Here is a 15,774-nt window from a genome sequence, read left to right as displayed (position 1 = left end):
TTCCATGTCCTATATTCCCAGCCTTCAGTGGGATGAAGTAGCTCTCCAGGGTTTCTGAAATGCTAAGGCAGGTCAGACAGTAGTCTGCTGGCATGAAATGCTGCCTGGTACCCAGTAGACCCTTGATAAATGTTGATTGCTTGGTTGGTTGATTGACAGCATCTAACAGCCATCTCAGATACCACCATCTTCGGGAAGCTCTCCTGTTGCTGGCCTCTCCTCTGAGGCCCTACAGACTTTTGAATGGAGAGCACAGTTGAGCCACCTGACTGATTGTCAACTCTTTGAGGGGTAGGGGTTCTGCCTTTTCCTTCTCTATCTCCAGTCCAGCATTTAGCTGGATGCTTAGCAGTTAATCCAAAAGGGATGGGGAGGTGGGAGAAAAAGTAAATTGACCCAAAAAATCCTGATGCACAGAGTGGTGGGAAACAACTCTATCCCTGAGGGAAGGAGATTTGGCCTCTGGTCCCAAGTCTATAACTAAGAAACACCTGAGCTAATGACTTCACCTCTCTGGAGTTTCTCCCTGTATTAAATGAAGGGCTAGGGTGAGCTGAAGGGTGAGACTCCAGACTCTTAGCAGTATCTGATTCCATGCTTCTGGACTTCCTGCCTTTCCATCATGCAGAGAAAAGTCTACTTTCACAAGGCTCCAAAATACTATTTGTCCTTTCCCCTTTTCATACCAGGACTGGGCCTTTCATGGAAGTTACTTTTTTTTTTAAATTTGGTTATTTTTTTCCCCTCCCCAAACAAAACAATTCAAAATATTTCTAGCACTCAGACAATAAACAAAGACCACAGAGGCAAACGCAGTGACAATTTTGTTCCCACTTATGGCCTGATCCTGGAGCCCTTGGCCCTGATTGGATCCCCAAAAGGCGTGTCTTTTGAGAAGGGAGAATTGGGAGAGCAGTGAACTGTGCCTGTACCTAGAATTGTATGGTCTTAGAATGTCAGGGCTGGAAGGATCCTCGGAATGTAGAAAGTTAGTGCTGGAAGGGGCCTGGGAAAGAAGACTATTGGAGCTGGAAGAAACTTTAGAGATTAATTGGCCATTTCTAAGTTCAAACTCTTCATTTTACAGCTGAGGAAACTGAGCCCCAAAGAAATGAGGTCATTCACCCTAGATTACATAACCAGTTAATGGCAGAACTGTGCCTAGATCTCAGCTCTCCTGACTCCAAGTCCAGTGTTATTTCCACCACCCCTCCACTCCTACTGATTCCAAGTCTTAGGGACCCCACCTCAACCCCTGGTCTTCTCTCTGCCTCAGCTCTTGGGGGTAGGGGCAGTGCCTGTCCTTGGACCCATAAGTGTGCTGGTAAATATTCAACAACCAGCTCTCTAGGAAAAAGAGGGAGAAAAGATGCCTGAGACACACTTTTAAGTTTAATGTGTGTTATTAACATTTTCTCCATCAGTTTTTAAAGTCTAGACAATCAACAATAAATCAAGTCATGATTGGTAGCATTTGTCCATTTCCAAGGTGTAAATTCTCACAACGACAATTTCAAACAATCACTTCCCTGGCTCAGTTGGCTCCAGCACACCTATTCCTTGACCAATCCCCAGCCCTTGTAGATGATCCCTAAACTAGTCAGAGGTATGGAGTTCCATGCTATGATATCAGGACTTTAAAAAACTGAGCCTGCTCCCAGAAGAGTCCACACTAGCACCTGGGGGATGAGTTGTGTCCACCATTTTGTTTTACTACATTCTCTCTCTCTCTCTCTCTCTCTCTCTCTCTCTCTCTCTCTCTCTCTCTCTCTCTCTCTCTCTCTCTCTCTCTCTGAGGCAATTGGGGTTAAGTGACTTGCCCAGGATCACACAGCTAGTAAGAGTTAAGTGTCTGAGGCCGGATTTGAACGCAGGTCTTCCTGAATCCAGGACTGGTGCTCTATCCACTGCACCACCTAGCTGCCTCTACTACATTGTCTCTTGATCTGACCTATTCATTCACTCGTTTATTCAACAGTATGCCATAGGGTAAAAAGAAGCAAATTTAGACACATGGGTCCAGGGCTCAAAAATCACTTACTGCCTCTGTGACTTTGGCAAAGTCACTTAAGAGGGCCTCAGTTCCCCCCCCCCTTTTTTTGTTTTTAACAAAATGAGAACGTTGAATACAATGATCTCTAAAGAACCTCCCAGCTCTGACCTTCTGTATTTTGACACACTAAGCTAACATTGTGTTCTCTAAGGCTCCTGTGAGTCTGGAGGAGCAGTGTGCTATAGTGGGAGTAGCATTAAATCTGAAGTGAAGAGAAATGAATTCAACTCTCATCTCTTACTTTCTTACATTATTCTAACTTTCTGAGTGACTAAGATCACTTAGTACTAGGACAAAGCTAGGTGGCACAGTGTGTAGAGTACCAGACCCAGAATCAGGGCAAATCCAGCCTCAGTCATTTACTAGCTGAGTGGCCCTAGGTAAATCATTTCACCTTTGTTGGCCTCAAGTTTCCTTATCTTTAAAAGGGGGATATTAATAGCTCCTACCTTCCAGGGTTTTTGTGAGGACCAAAGGAGATGATATTTGTAAACCGCTTTGTAAACTTGAAAGAGTTAGATATTTTCCTTTTTTTATTTTTATTTTTTTTTTGGTGGGGCAATGAGGGTTAAGTGATTTGCCCAGGGTCACAGAGCTAATATCAAGTATCTGAGGTTGGATTTGAACTCAGGTCCTCCTGAATCCAGGACCAGTGTCTTATCAACTGAGCTACCTAGCTTCCTGAAAGAGTTAAATAAATGCTTACTACTACTACAACTACAACAACAACAACAACTACTACTACTACTACTACCACTACCACCACCACTACTGCTACTACTACCACTACCACCACCACCACCACTACTACTGCTACTACTACTACTACCACCACCACCACCACTACTGCTACTACTACCACTACTACCACCACCACCACCACCACTACTGCTACTACTACCACTACCACCACCACCACCACCACTACTACTACTACCACTACCACTACCACCACCATCACTACTGCTACTACTACCACTACTACCACCACCACTACTGCTACCACTACCACTACCACCACCACCACCACTACTGCTACTACTACCACTACTACCACCACCACCACTACTGCTACTACTACCACTACCACCACCACCACCACTACTACTACTACTACCACTACCACTACCACCACCATCACTACTGCTACTACTACCACTACTACCACCACCACTACTGCTACCACTACCACTACCACCACCACCACCACTACTGCTACTACTACTACTACCACCACCACCACCACTACTGCTACTACTACCACTACTAACACCACCACCACTACTGCTACCACTACCACTACCACCACCACCACTACTGCTACCACTACCACTACCACCACCACCACCACTACTGCTACCACTACCACTACTACCACCACCACTACTGCTACCACTACCACTACCACCACCACCACCACTACTGCTACTACTACCACTACTACCACCACCACTACTGCTACTACTACCACTACCACCACCACCACCACTACCGCTACTACTACCACTACCACCACCACCACCACTACCACTACTGCTACTACTACCACTACCACCACCACCACCACCACCACTACTGCTACCACTACCACTACCACCACCACCACTACTACTGCTACTACTACCACTACCACCACCACCACTACTACTGCTATTACTACCACTACCACCACCACCACCACCATTATTAACTGGATTACAGATTTAGAGCTGGAAGGGATCTAAAATATCCTCTAATCCAAACCATTCAATTTATAGATGAAGAAATTGAGGCACAGGGAGTTATTTATTTGCTTTAGCATTTAGTATTTTATTACCTGTCAAATAGAGATAATACATACACTTTCTCACAGGTTTGGGGGTGGCATTGAAGGGGAACATTCTGTAAACTTTAAAAGTAATAGAAAAATGTAAGTTTTTATAAATACATATGCATATACACATGTATGTGTATTTATATGTGTATATATATATATATATATATATATATTGTTGTTGTTGTTGTTATTTTTGTTTGTTTGTTGAGGCAATTGGGGTTAAGTGACTTGCCCAGGGTCACACAGCTAGTAAGTTTCAAGTGTCTGAGGGAGGATTTGAACTCAGGTCCTCCTGACTCCAGGGCTGGTGCTCTATCCACTGCACCACCTAGCTGCCTCTATATGTGTATATATATATATATATATATATATATATATATATATATATATATATGTGTGTGTGTGTGTGTGTGTGTGTGTGTGTGTGTGTGTATACTGGGTTGGGCAGCTAGGTGGTGCAGTGGATAGAGTGCTAGGCCTGGGGAGAAACCCACTAAGGAATCAGGAAAACCTGAGTTCAATTTGGGCCTCAGATACTTACTAGCTGTGTGAACCTAGGCAAGTCACTTAACCCTGTTTGCCTTAGTTTCCTCATCTGTAAAATGAGCTAGAAAAGGAAATGACAAATCATGCCAGAATCTTTGCCAATGAGTCACAAAGAGTTGAACTTGACTAAAATGACTGAACAACAACAAAAAAGGTGGGTACCTATCACACACCCAAGCCCTGTGTTAGGCCCTGGGGAATATAATGTTACAGTGCAGTGCCGTTATCCCTTTCACATCTCAACTTTCTCCATTGTGGTTTCACTATATCACGGGTCAGCATAAGAAAGTAAATGGGAATGTTTTGGGAGTTTTGTGGAAGCCCCAGACAACACAGAAAAGTTTAGAAACTCAGAAATGCATAAAAACATATGTAAAGTACTATATAATATCAACCCACATTTTATAATAAGGTATTATAAATATCCCATAAAAGATCAGGAAAAAAATTCAGACTTCTCTATTATGAAGGGAAGGCCAAAAAATTTTGCAAGGATTTCCAGATCATAGTAGCTATGTGCCCCTAACCCCCTCAGTGTGGAAGGTATAACCGAATATGCTATGTCCTCAATAAGCTGAAACAACTGATCATTCTGGGCTGTAGTGATCAGGGGAGGCTACCTGGAAGAGGTGACATTTAGTAAATTGTAGTCTGGTTTATGACTGTTAACAGGAATTCAGAGAAGCAGAAGATCAGTGAGGGTGACATGGGGGAGGCATCATGGAGAAATTGGCAATTGAGCTGGTCATATAAGATTAGATCAAAAAGCCTTTTAACTCATTTCATCCTTCTGTCCTCATTTTAAAGATATGAAAACTAAGGGCCAGGGGGGATGCTGGATGTGTCCAGGGTCACACAAGTGATCAGAAGATCAGAAACAAGAACCTGGTTGCAATGACTCCAGCCCTGGGTTCTTTCCATCAGTTTTATAGAATTTTAGAATGAGAGGGAACCATGAATCTTTTAACTAAGGCACATACATACTTGACAACATCGAACATGAGCATGCCTTCATTTGCTGAGGCACAGATGAGGGTAAACAGAATGGGCTAAAACCAGAATTACAACACCTGGAAAGTCACAGGTGCCAAGCCCTGAAACACTCCTGCCCCCAGTGCAGCTTTCTGATATTTTATCACCTATAAAATGGGAATAATCATACATATAATCTTCCTAAGAAACAGGTTTATCTGTTATTCCCCATGTTCATGAATCTTCAATGGCTCCCTATGGCCTCTCAGAAACTTCTCAGCTAGGAATTTAAAGCCTTTCAGAGCCTGGTTCCAGACTAGTTTCACATTATTTCTGTTCTTGCATTCTCTATTCCACCCAATTGGCCTACTTGCTGTTCCTGGGCTTAGTTTTCCATCTTCCACCCCACCTACCTGAAATGTACTTCCCCTTCCCTCCAAGCTTTTGGAATTAGAATTGTACTTCAAGGTAGAGCAACCACATCCCACTGGAAGAATGTCCTGATATCTCCCTACTTGTTGGCATTATAACTCCTCAGATTATCTCATAATTATCTGTGAATTAGAAGAATTAGGAAGGAAATTTCTTTTTTTATTTTAAAATTTTATTTTTTCCCAATTACATATAAAAACCATTTTAAGCTCTTCTTCTTCCTCCTCCTCCTCCTCTTCTTCTTCTCCTTTAACAACTTTGAGTTCCAAATTCTCTACCACACTCCCTTCATGTACAGTCATGCAAAACATATTTCCATATTAGTCATGTTGTAAAAGAAAGCACAAACAAAACTGAAAAAGAAAGAAAGTAAAAGAACAGTATGGTTCAATCTTCATTCTGATTCCATCAGTTCTTTCTCTGGAGGTGTATAGTATTTTATCATAGGTCCTTCAGAATTATTTTGGATCATTGTTGCTGAGAATAGCTAAGTCATTCACAATTGATCATCATACAATAGTCCTTCTACTGTGTACAATGTTCTTCAGGTTCTTCTCACTTTAATTTGCATCAGTTCATGTTTTCTGAAAGCATCTTGCACATCATTTCTTATAGTACAAGAGTATTCCATTACAGTCAAGCACCAAAAATTGTTCAGGCATTTCCCAGTTGATGGGTATCTCCTCAATTTCCAGTTCTTTGGCATAATAAAAATATTTTTTGTACACATAGGTCATTTTCCTTTTTAAAAAAAAAAAATCTCTTTGGGATACAGACCTATATGGTAATAGTGAATCAAAGAATATGCACAATCTTATAGCCCTTTGGGCCTAGTTTCAAATTGCTCTCCAGAATTGTTGGATCAGTTCAGAACTCTACCAATGGTGCATTAGTGTCCCAATTTTCCCAACATCCCCTCCAACATTTGTCATTTTCTGTCATATTAGCCAATCTGAGAGGTGTGAGGTAGAACCCCAGAGTTATTTTAATTTTCATTTCTCTAATCAATAGTGAGTTAGGGCATTTTTTCATATGACTATAGATAGCTTTAATTTCATCTGAAAACTGCCTGTTCGTATCTTTTATGAAGTTATCATTTATCAATTAGTGAGTGACTCATTATTATAAATTTGACTCAGTTCTCTACATATTTGAGAGACAAGATCTTTATCAGAGAAACTTGCTATAATTTTTTCCCCAGTTTTATGTTTTTCTTCTAATCTTGGTTGCACTGGGTTTGTTTATGCAAAAAACTTTTAAATTTAATGTAACCAAAATTATTCACTTTATATCCTGTAATTTTCTCTGTCTCTTATTTGGTAATAAATTTTTCCCTTATCCACAGATCTGACAGGTAAATTCTTTTACACTCCCCTAATTTGCTTTTGATATCACATTTTAAATTTAAATCATGTAACCATTTTGACCTTATCTTAGTATATACAGTGTGAGATGTTGTTTTCTACCTAGTTTCTGCCAAACTGCTTTCCAGTTTTCCCAGCAGTTTTTGTCAAATAGTGAGCTCTTGTCCCAAAAGTCTGGATTTTTGCATTTATCAAACACTAGATTACTATGGTCATATAACTAATTTATTCCACTCATCTGCCACTCTATTTCATAGCCAGTACCAGATTATTTTGATGATTATGTACAATTTGAGATCTGGTACAGTATTATTTTCTCCCTTGATATTCTTGACCTTTTGTTCTTCCAGATGAGTTTTGTTATTCTTTCTTCTAGGTTTAAAAAATAATTTTTTGGTTGTTTTATTGGTATGACACTGAATATGTATAGTAATTTAGGTAAAATTGTCATTTTTAGTATATTGGCTCAGCCTACCTAATATGCAATTAATATTTTCTAATTGTCTAGATCCGCATTTATTTGTGTGAAGTGTTTTTTAAAAATTGTGTTTATATAACTTTGGGGTTTGTCTCAACAAATAGACTCCCAAGTATTTTATATTTATTTTATGATATATTTTATGATATTAATCTTACATTTTATATTAAAATACAGTTATTTTAAATGGAATTGTCTTTCTATTTCTTGCTACTGGACTTTGTTGGTAATATATATAGAAATGCTGATATTATGTGGGTTTATTTTGTATCTTACAACTTTGTGAACGTTGTAAGTTATTTCAACTGGTTTTTTAATTGATTCCCAAGTATACCATCAAATCATCTGCAAAGAGTGATAGTTTTGTTTCCCCATTGCCTATTCGAATCCCAGCAAGGAAACTTCTTGAGAGCTTTGCACATAGTAGGTGCCTAATTACAGTATTTTGATTGATTGACTGTATTATTGGGGGGAAACTGCACATTTTTAACTTCCATACTAATGTGAGCTATTATTATTATTCTTTCTAAGCCCTTCTCATTGTGTTATATATAGAAAGAGTGGCTGGGAAGCAGGAGTTATGAGTTCTAGTTTCAGCTTTGTATCTAACTATGTGACCTCAGGCCATAATAATAATGAGGATAATGAGGATAAGAATAATAAAAGTTGACATTGATATTCTGTGTTTCAAAATAGGCTTTTCACATATTCTCTCATCTAAACCCTACAGCAACCCTGTGAAGTGGGTGCTTTTAGGCTAAGGAAATAAAGCTATTTGTCTGAGAAGGAATTGGAGCCCGGTAGGTTTTTGTGCCTTCAATTCATTATACTCTGCTTGTGATACCACACTGCCTTCTCTCTGAGCCTGAGTTTCCCTTTGTAAAAAGGCAGAGTTGGATGAACCACCATCTCAGATCCCTTCTAACTTGAAAGAGTTTTCCAGACCTCCCCCACTCCTGAGAGGTCACTCCTGTAGTAGTCACCGAAGACTGTTCACCCTCAGGAATTTTTCCCAAGGGTCCAGTCTAAATTCTTATCCCATTACTCCTAGCTACAGGGGCAGCTTAGAGGTTTTGGCTCTTGCTTGTTCCTTGGCTGATCTCAGCTAAGACCAGTCCCATTAGCTCACTGCCTCAGTTTTCCTCGCCCGTAAAAGGGCACAATGGGTAGGCTATACTCAGCACTCGGACAAAACCCAGAGATGCTTCAGTGTTTTTCTGGTGCCCCCCCCCAAGCCTGGCAGGAATCACGTCCCACCCCTCCTTATGACCCTCTCTCCTCCTAGATATTTCGAGACTAGAGGCATGTTTGCTTGGCTGTTATCGGCCCTTTCCTTAGTCATCACTCAAACCAGCGGGTCAGATTTAGTTCCTTTAATCTTGCCTCATAAATCATTTCCCAGGTTTTCCCAATGCATGTTTATGGTTCCTCTCAGCAATCACTCTGCAGGTAGGCAGGCTGAGCCCCATTTTCCAAATAATAAAATCCTCAACCTGGAACAAAATCTGAGGCAGGCTTCTCCACTGCAAGGTCAGTTGGAAGTAAGGGCATGCCTAAAGGAAGTAAGGAAAACTTGAGCAAACATGGGACCAATGTTTCTCTGTTTTTAATAAAGGATCACAGATTAACAGTTGAAAGGGACATTAGAGGCCATAAGTTACAGTACGAGACTCTTATTTTACATATGGATAAACTGAGGCAGAGATGAAGAGAATAGCCCAAGGCTATCCAGCTCATAAGTCTTATATTGCATGTGGTCTTCCCAACTGCAAGCCCAGTGACTTGTCTGCACCATCTTCCAGCTTGCTTCTTACTGAGCTCCACATAGGAGAACAAACACAAATGATCAGGTATTTGCTCTTAGAGACCCTGAATGCTAATAAAGATAAACTAATTTTTAAAGAATAAACCTGTGTAGCTAGCCATTTTTCTCCTATTTCTAAGGAATACTAAAAGCTTGTCCTTGCATAGTAATTTTGTAATAGGGAGCAGTTTGGGACTGCCATGATCTTTGAACCCAAAGGTAAAATAAAATTATGCTCCAGAATCCTTAAAGGGACACACACACACACACACACACACACACACACACACACACTATTGAAACAGACTGTAAGGAAGGAATAAATACACCAGGAACTGTGCAGCAATATCAACATTGGGGGAACAACTTCCCAAGCTGTGCCCAGGAGTTAATGAGTGGAGCTGGCAAGCTTAAGTACCACACTTTTTTTTTTTATTTGCTGAGGCAATTGGGGTTAAGTGACTTGCCCAGGGTCACACAGCTAGTAAGTGGTAAGTGTCTGAGGCCGGATTTGAACTCAGGTACTCCTGAATCCAGGGCCAGTGCTCTATCCACTGTGCCATCTAGCTGCCCCAAGTACCACACTTTTTGTGGTGACAAAGAATTGGAAATGGAGGGGATATCCGTCAAGTGGGAAATGGCTGAACAAGTTGTGATATATGAATGGAATAGAATGCTATTGTGCTATAAGAAATGCTGACCGGGCTGATTTCAGAAAAACCTTGAAAGACTTACGTAAACAGATCAATGCTGAGTGAAGTGAGCAGTACCAGGAAAACACTGTACACAGTAACAGCAATATTGTGTGATGAACAACTGTGATAGAATTAGCTCTTCTCAGCAATAAAATGATCCAAGACAATGCCAAAAGATTCATGGTGGAAAATACTCTCCACATTCAGAAAAAGAATTGTAGAATCTGAATGCAGATTGAAGCATACTATGTTCACTTTGTTCTGATGTTTTTTGTTTCTTCTTTCTTGTGGTTTTTCCCTTTGTTCTTATTCTTTTCTCACAACATGACTAATGTGGAAATATGTTTAATATGATTGTACTCTATAACTTAGATCATATTGCTTGCTCTTAGGGAAAGGGGCAGGGAAGGAGGGAGAAAAAGTTGGAACTCAAAATCTTATAAAAATGAATGCTGAAGGGCCCTGGCCCTGGATTCAAGAGGACCTGAGTTCAAATCCGACTTCAGACACTTGACACTTACTATGTGTGTGATCCTGGGCAAGTCACTTAACCCTCATTGCCCCCCCCTCCCAAAATGAATGCTGACAACTATCTTTATACATAATTGGAAAAAATAAAATATTAAAAATAGAAAGGCACAAAAAAAGAATAAGTACCATAGGGGCAACAGAGAAAGGAAAAAGTGAAAGAGGGGTCATTGGCCTTTTCCTGGTAGAAAATCAGAGCCAAAGGCTAAGGCTAAAGCTACCAGTTGTATTCAACTCTTCAAGAGCTGAGAGAAGTTTCTTGAAAAAGGTTAGCTCTTTCCCCAAATTCCCCTCCACTACTTGCCTGCCTAGAAACAGACATTCCAATATATTCTACTAACTTCTTCCACCTAAACATTTCCCATAGCCTAATTTTTGCCTCAGACAAAAATAAGCCAGCTGACCCCTAATTTAAATGAGAACCTAAAGCCAAATTTTTGCTTGCATGTTAAGAATTTTCATAACCCAGGGCTCTGAGCAAATGAGATTGTGCTACTAACTTTTAGTTTGCTAGTGTAAGAGGCCATTATATTTCTTATAAGCTAATTGTTATAACATAGAGGGTGCATCTGATTAAATCTGCAGCAAAAAAGAAGATAGGAGAAAAGGGTACTAATGAGAGATGTCAAGGGTATCTGACGCTGCATGCACACACAACCACAAATATTACACTTTTAATTCAGTTCAACAAGCAGGTATTAAACACCTTACATGGATAATGCCTACTACAAACACTGGGAATACAAAGACAAAATATAAAAACTTCCCCTACCCTCCATCATTCAATCTATCAACAAGTGTTGACTAAGCACAGAGGCTACAGAGACCAAGATTAAAATGTCTCTGCCCTCATGGAGATTACAATCTACTAAATGTAGATATAATGAAGCAATTTAAGGAGGGAGCAAATAGCAACAACAATAACTGATACCACTATACTGTGCTACATAGGCCATATCACATGTGCATCACAACCACATCCTTTGTGAGGTTAATTTCTGTGGCTTTTACTGCCACCATTTTGCAGATGAGGACATTGGCACTAAGTCATCAAGTGACTTCCCCATGGCCACCTACATCATAGAATTGGAACCTAGATCCTTCTGTTAGTTATATGGATGCTTCCTTTCAGCTATACATTACATTAGATGGCCATTGGGGTCCATTCCAACTCTCAGATTTTGTGGCTCTGTGATGTTAAATTCAGAAAATGCATCTACTATGCCTTGCTGCCTCTCAACAGAAGGCCTCATTGATAATTAATTAGAATTTATATAGTGCCTACTGTATGCCAGGAAATTTACAAATATTATCTCATTTGATCCTCATACAACAATCCTGGGAGGTAGATACAATTATTATCTCCATTTTACAGATGAGGAAATTGAGGCAGACAGAGGTTAAGTAACTTGCCTAAGATCTATCTGAGGCAGGATTTGAACTCAGGTCTTCCTGACTCCAAGCCCAGAGCTCTATCCACTGTACCATGTAGCTATAGTGCTAGAATGGGTGACAATTTAACTGAGCCCTAAAGCTAAGGATTCTGAGGAGAGGCACTAATAATTGGCTGTATTTTAAGCACAGCCTGAGCACAGTCTGGGAGGGAGATAGAGATGGGGGCTAGATGGTGGGAATTCCAGAAATAGCCAAGATTTAATGCAGTGCTGGGGACGCAGTGAGGAATCAAATGTAGATTGATTTGACTGGCACTTAGAACATTTAAAAAGGAGAATATAAAATGAGTTTGGTTGCAGGGGACTTTCAGTGCAGGAGGAAGAGTCAGACTTTTATCTTCAAGGAAAGAGTTCAATGCCATGGAGAAATATAGTCAGATCTGGAACTTGGGAAAATTATCTTGGCTGCTGCCCAGAAGTAGGGATTGGATGTGAGGAGCCCTATTAAGAGATGACTGTGGAGGCAGCTGGGTGGCACAGTGGATAAAGCACTGGATTCAGGAGGACCTGAGTTCAAATCCAGCCTCAGACACTTGCCACTTACTAGCTGTGTGACCCTGGGCAAGTCACTTAACCCTCATTTTCCCAGAAAGAGAGAGAGCTGTAATAATCCAGGAGAGAGGTGATTCCAGGGCCAGAACCAGGGAAATAGATAGATGAAGAGAAGGAAAATATGTGAGAAAGGTGTGGGGGTACCTTGTGAAAGACTTGGCTATGGATGGGTTTTGGGGGTAGGGAGTGAGGAAGAGGAATGAATCCTGAGGATGCAAAGCTGGGGGATGAAAATGATCATTGAATCCACAGTAATAACCATTAGTCATTTAGCACTTTAAAGTTTACCAAATACTTCATATAAATTGTGCCATGTGAGCCTCACAACAACCCAGTGAGGCTACTGAGATTATTATCCTCATTTTGCAGATCTAGAAACTGAGGCTCAGAAAAGTTCAATGATTTGGCCACATTCACACAGCTAGTAAATGTCAGGGGCTGCATTCTGATCCAGGTCTAATTAGCTCCCCATTGGGCCAGGCTCTCTCCTTAATAGGCTAAGACTTGTGCCACCTGCCTCATGGGTCTGTCAGGAGGAAAACGCTTTGAAACTTTAGAGCGTGGTAGAAATTCTGCCTACAGTTTGGAACAAAGCCCAAAGGGCTATAGAACTGTGCACACCCTTTGATCCAACAACACCACTGCTGGGTTTATATCCCAAAGACGTTCCCCAAAAGAGTAAAAGACCTATTTGTACAAAAATATTTAGAGCAGCTCTTTTTTGTGATGGCTAAGAATTAGAAATCGAAGGAATGCCCATCCATTGGGGAATGGCTGAACAAGCTGTGGTTTATGATGACGATATAATATTATTGTGCTATAATAAATGACAAGCAGGATGATTTCAGAAAGGCCTGGTAAGACTTATATGAACTGATGTCTAGTGAAGTGAGCAGAACCAAGAGAACATTGTGCACAGACAGAAATATTGTTTGATGAAGAACTGTGAATGACTTAACCATTCTCAGCAATACAATGATCCAAGATAATCCCAAAGGACTATTGAGGAAACATTCTATCCACCTCCAAAGAAAGAAGGAATGTTGATGGAACACAGACTGAAACATGCTACTTTTCACTTGCTTTCAGTTTTTCTTTTATTCAAGTTTTCTTGTACAAAATGACTAATATAAAAATGTTTTACATGTATAACTTATATCTGCTTACCACCTCAGGGAGGGGGAAGGGAGGGAGGGAAGGATAAGTTTGGAACTCAAAACTTTAAATAAAAATGTTTATTATTTTTTTTGAGGGGCAATGAGGGTTAAGTGACTTGCCCAGGATCACACAGCTAGTCAGTGTCAAGTGTCTAAGGCTAGATTTGAACTCAGGTCCTCCTGAATCCAGGGCAGGTGCTTTGTCCACTGCACCACCTAGCTGCCCCAAAATGTTTATTATTTTAAAAAGAAATTCTGGCTACTAGATAGCACAAGCTTTATTATGCCCATTTTATGGATGAAGAAAATAAGGCTGAGAGAGTAACTAACTTCCCCAGGATCAGACAGGTCATAGAATTTGCCATAGGCTATTTTCAGCAACAGAGCTGGAATTCAGACCTCAGTCCTTAGACTCAAGGTCAGTGCTTGTTTCCCTGCTGTCATAAAGATGAGGTTACAGAAGAGATGACAAGATTTCCTTCCCTGAGGAAGTATCTGCAAATGGAGAGAATGGAGGAAGTCTTTGACATTGACTTGAGCTTTCCCTCCCATAGGGAAAATTCTCTCTTTTGCTCCTCCTCCTATGTACCTTGAGAAAAACACTTCACTTCTTAGCCTCAGTTTCCTCATTTGTATAAATTAGATCTTGGCTTTTGCAACTGAATATAGGGATAGGGTAGGTAAGGTAGGCAGCTGCCTCGAGTGGAAAGATGTAGGTGGGAAGGAGAGTGAAGGGGGGGTTCAACCAAATGAGTTTTAATATTGCTTTAAAAAAATAAATTCACATTTGTAACCAGAGTTGAATGACTTGCCCAGGGTCACACAGCTAGTAAGTCATTAAGGCTGGATTTGAATTCAGGTCCTCCTGACTCTAGGACCAGGGCTCTATCTGCAGCACCACCTAGTTGCCCCTCCAAGTGTAAAACCTGAACAAAGCCTGACCCTGAAGTGTCACCATTCCTCAGAGGTGACACTGAGTCTTGAGGGCTATGCCAGCACACCCTGGGACTTTGAGAAACCCCCAGTGAAGCCCATCACCAGATTGGCTGCAAAGTGATGAATTATTCAGTCAGGGCCACCCTCCAAAGAACATTTACTAAGTTAGAGAGCAGTTGTGATTTGCATCCCTGGGGGAGGACCAAGGCTAAGTCCTTCAAGTATGGAAGTCCTAAGTTATAAAGATGCGCATTTTTAAAGCTATAAAATTCTTCTCAGTTATTTATTTTGTGATCATTCAGCTTGCATGTGCTACAGTCAAGGCCGAACTCTAATACAGCAGGGGCTGCTTGTCTAGAAGGCACAGAAATGAACGTTTTATCCAGGCCCTGATTAGATCAGAAGTATTAGTTGAAGGAGGCAGCATGTCACAGTGGCTCTAGAAGATGCTGAATCTAGAAGCAAGGTTTGTTGTTGCTGTTTAGTCGTGTTTGACTCTTTGTGACCCCATTTGGGATTTTCTTAGCAGAGATGCTGAAGTTGTTTTTGTATTTCCTTCTCTAGCTCATTCTACAAATGGGGAAACTGAGGCAAATGGGGTTAAGTGACTTGCCCAAGGTCACACAGCTAGTAAGTGTCGAGGCAGGATTTAAACTCAGGAAGATGAGTCTTTCTGACTGCTGGCCCAGCACTCTATCCTCTATACCATCTGGCTGCCTCAGAAGCAAAGGACTTGGATTCAAATTGGGCTTTGTGTGAATGAATTTAATCCCTCCTGAATGGGGTTTTCCAGGGTCCTACTTGAAAAGAGAAGACCTGCAGACAGGTTCCCGGGCTAGTTAAAGAGGGCAGGAGGGGTCCTACAGATATTAAATATGTTCCCTTTCACATTTCTGAACCTTTTGGGTAAACTCCTGATCTGTTACTTCTCCTGGGGAGAATCACAAGTCCTAAGAATGCTGGGTGAGCAATAATATGTTTAGTTTT

This window comes from Dromiciops gliroides, chromosome 1 (assembly GCF_019393635.1).
Source record: "Dromiciops gliroides isolate mDroGli1 chromosome 1, mDroGli1.pri, whole genome shotgun sequence".
Classification (NCBI taxonomy): domain Eukaryota; kingdom Metazoa; phylum Chordata; class Mammalia; order Microbiotheria; family Microbiotheriidae; genus Dromiciops; species Dromiciops gliroides.
The sequence above is the reverse complement of the archived record's forward strand: the minus strand, read 5'-3'. Positions refer to the sequence as shown.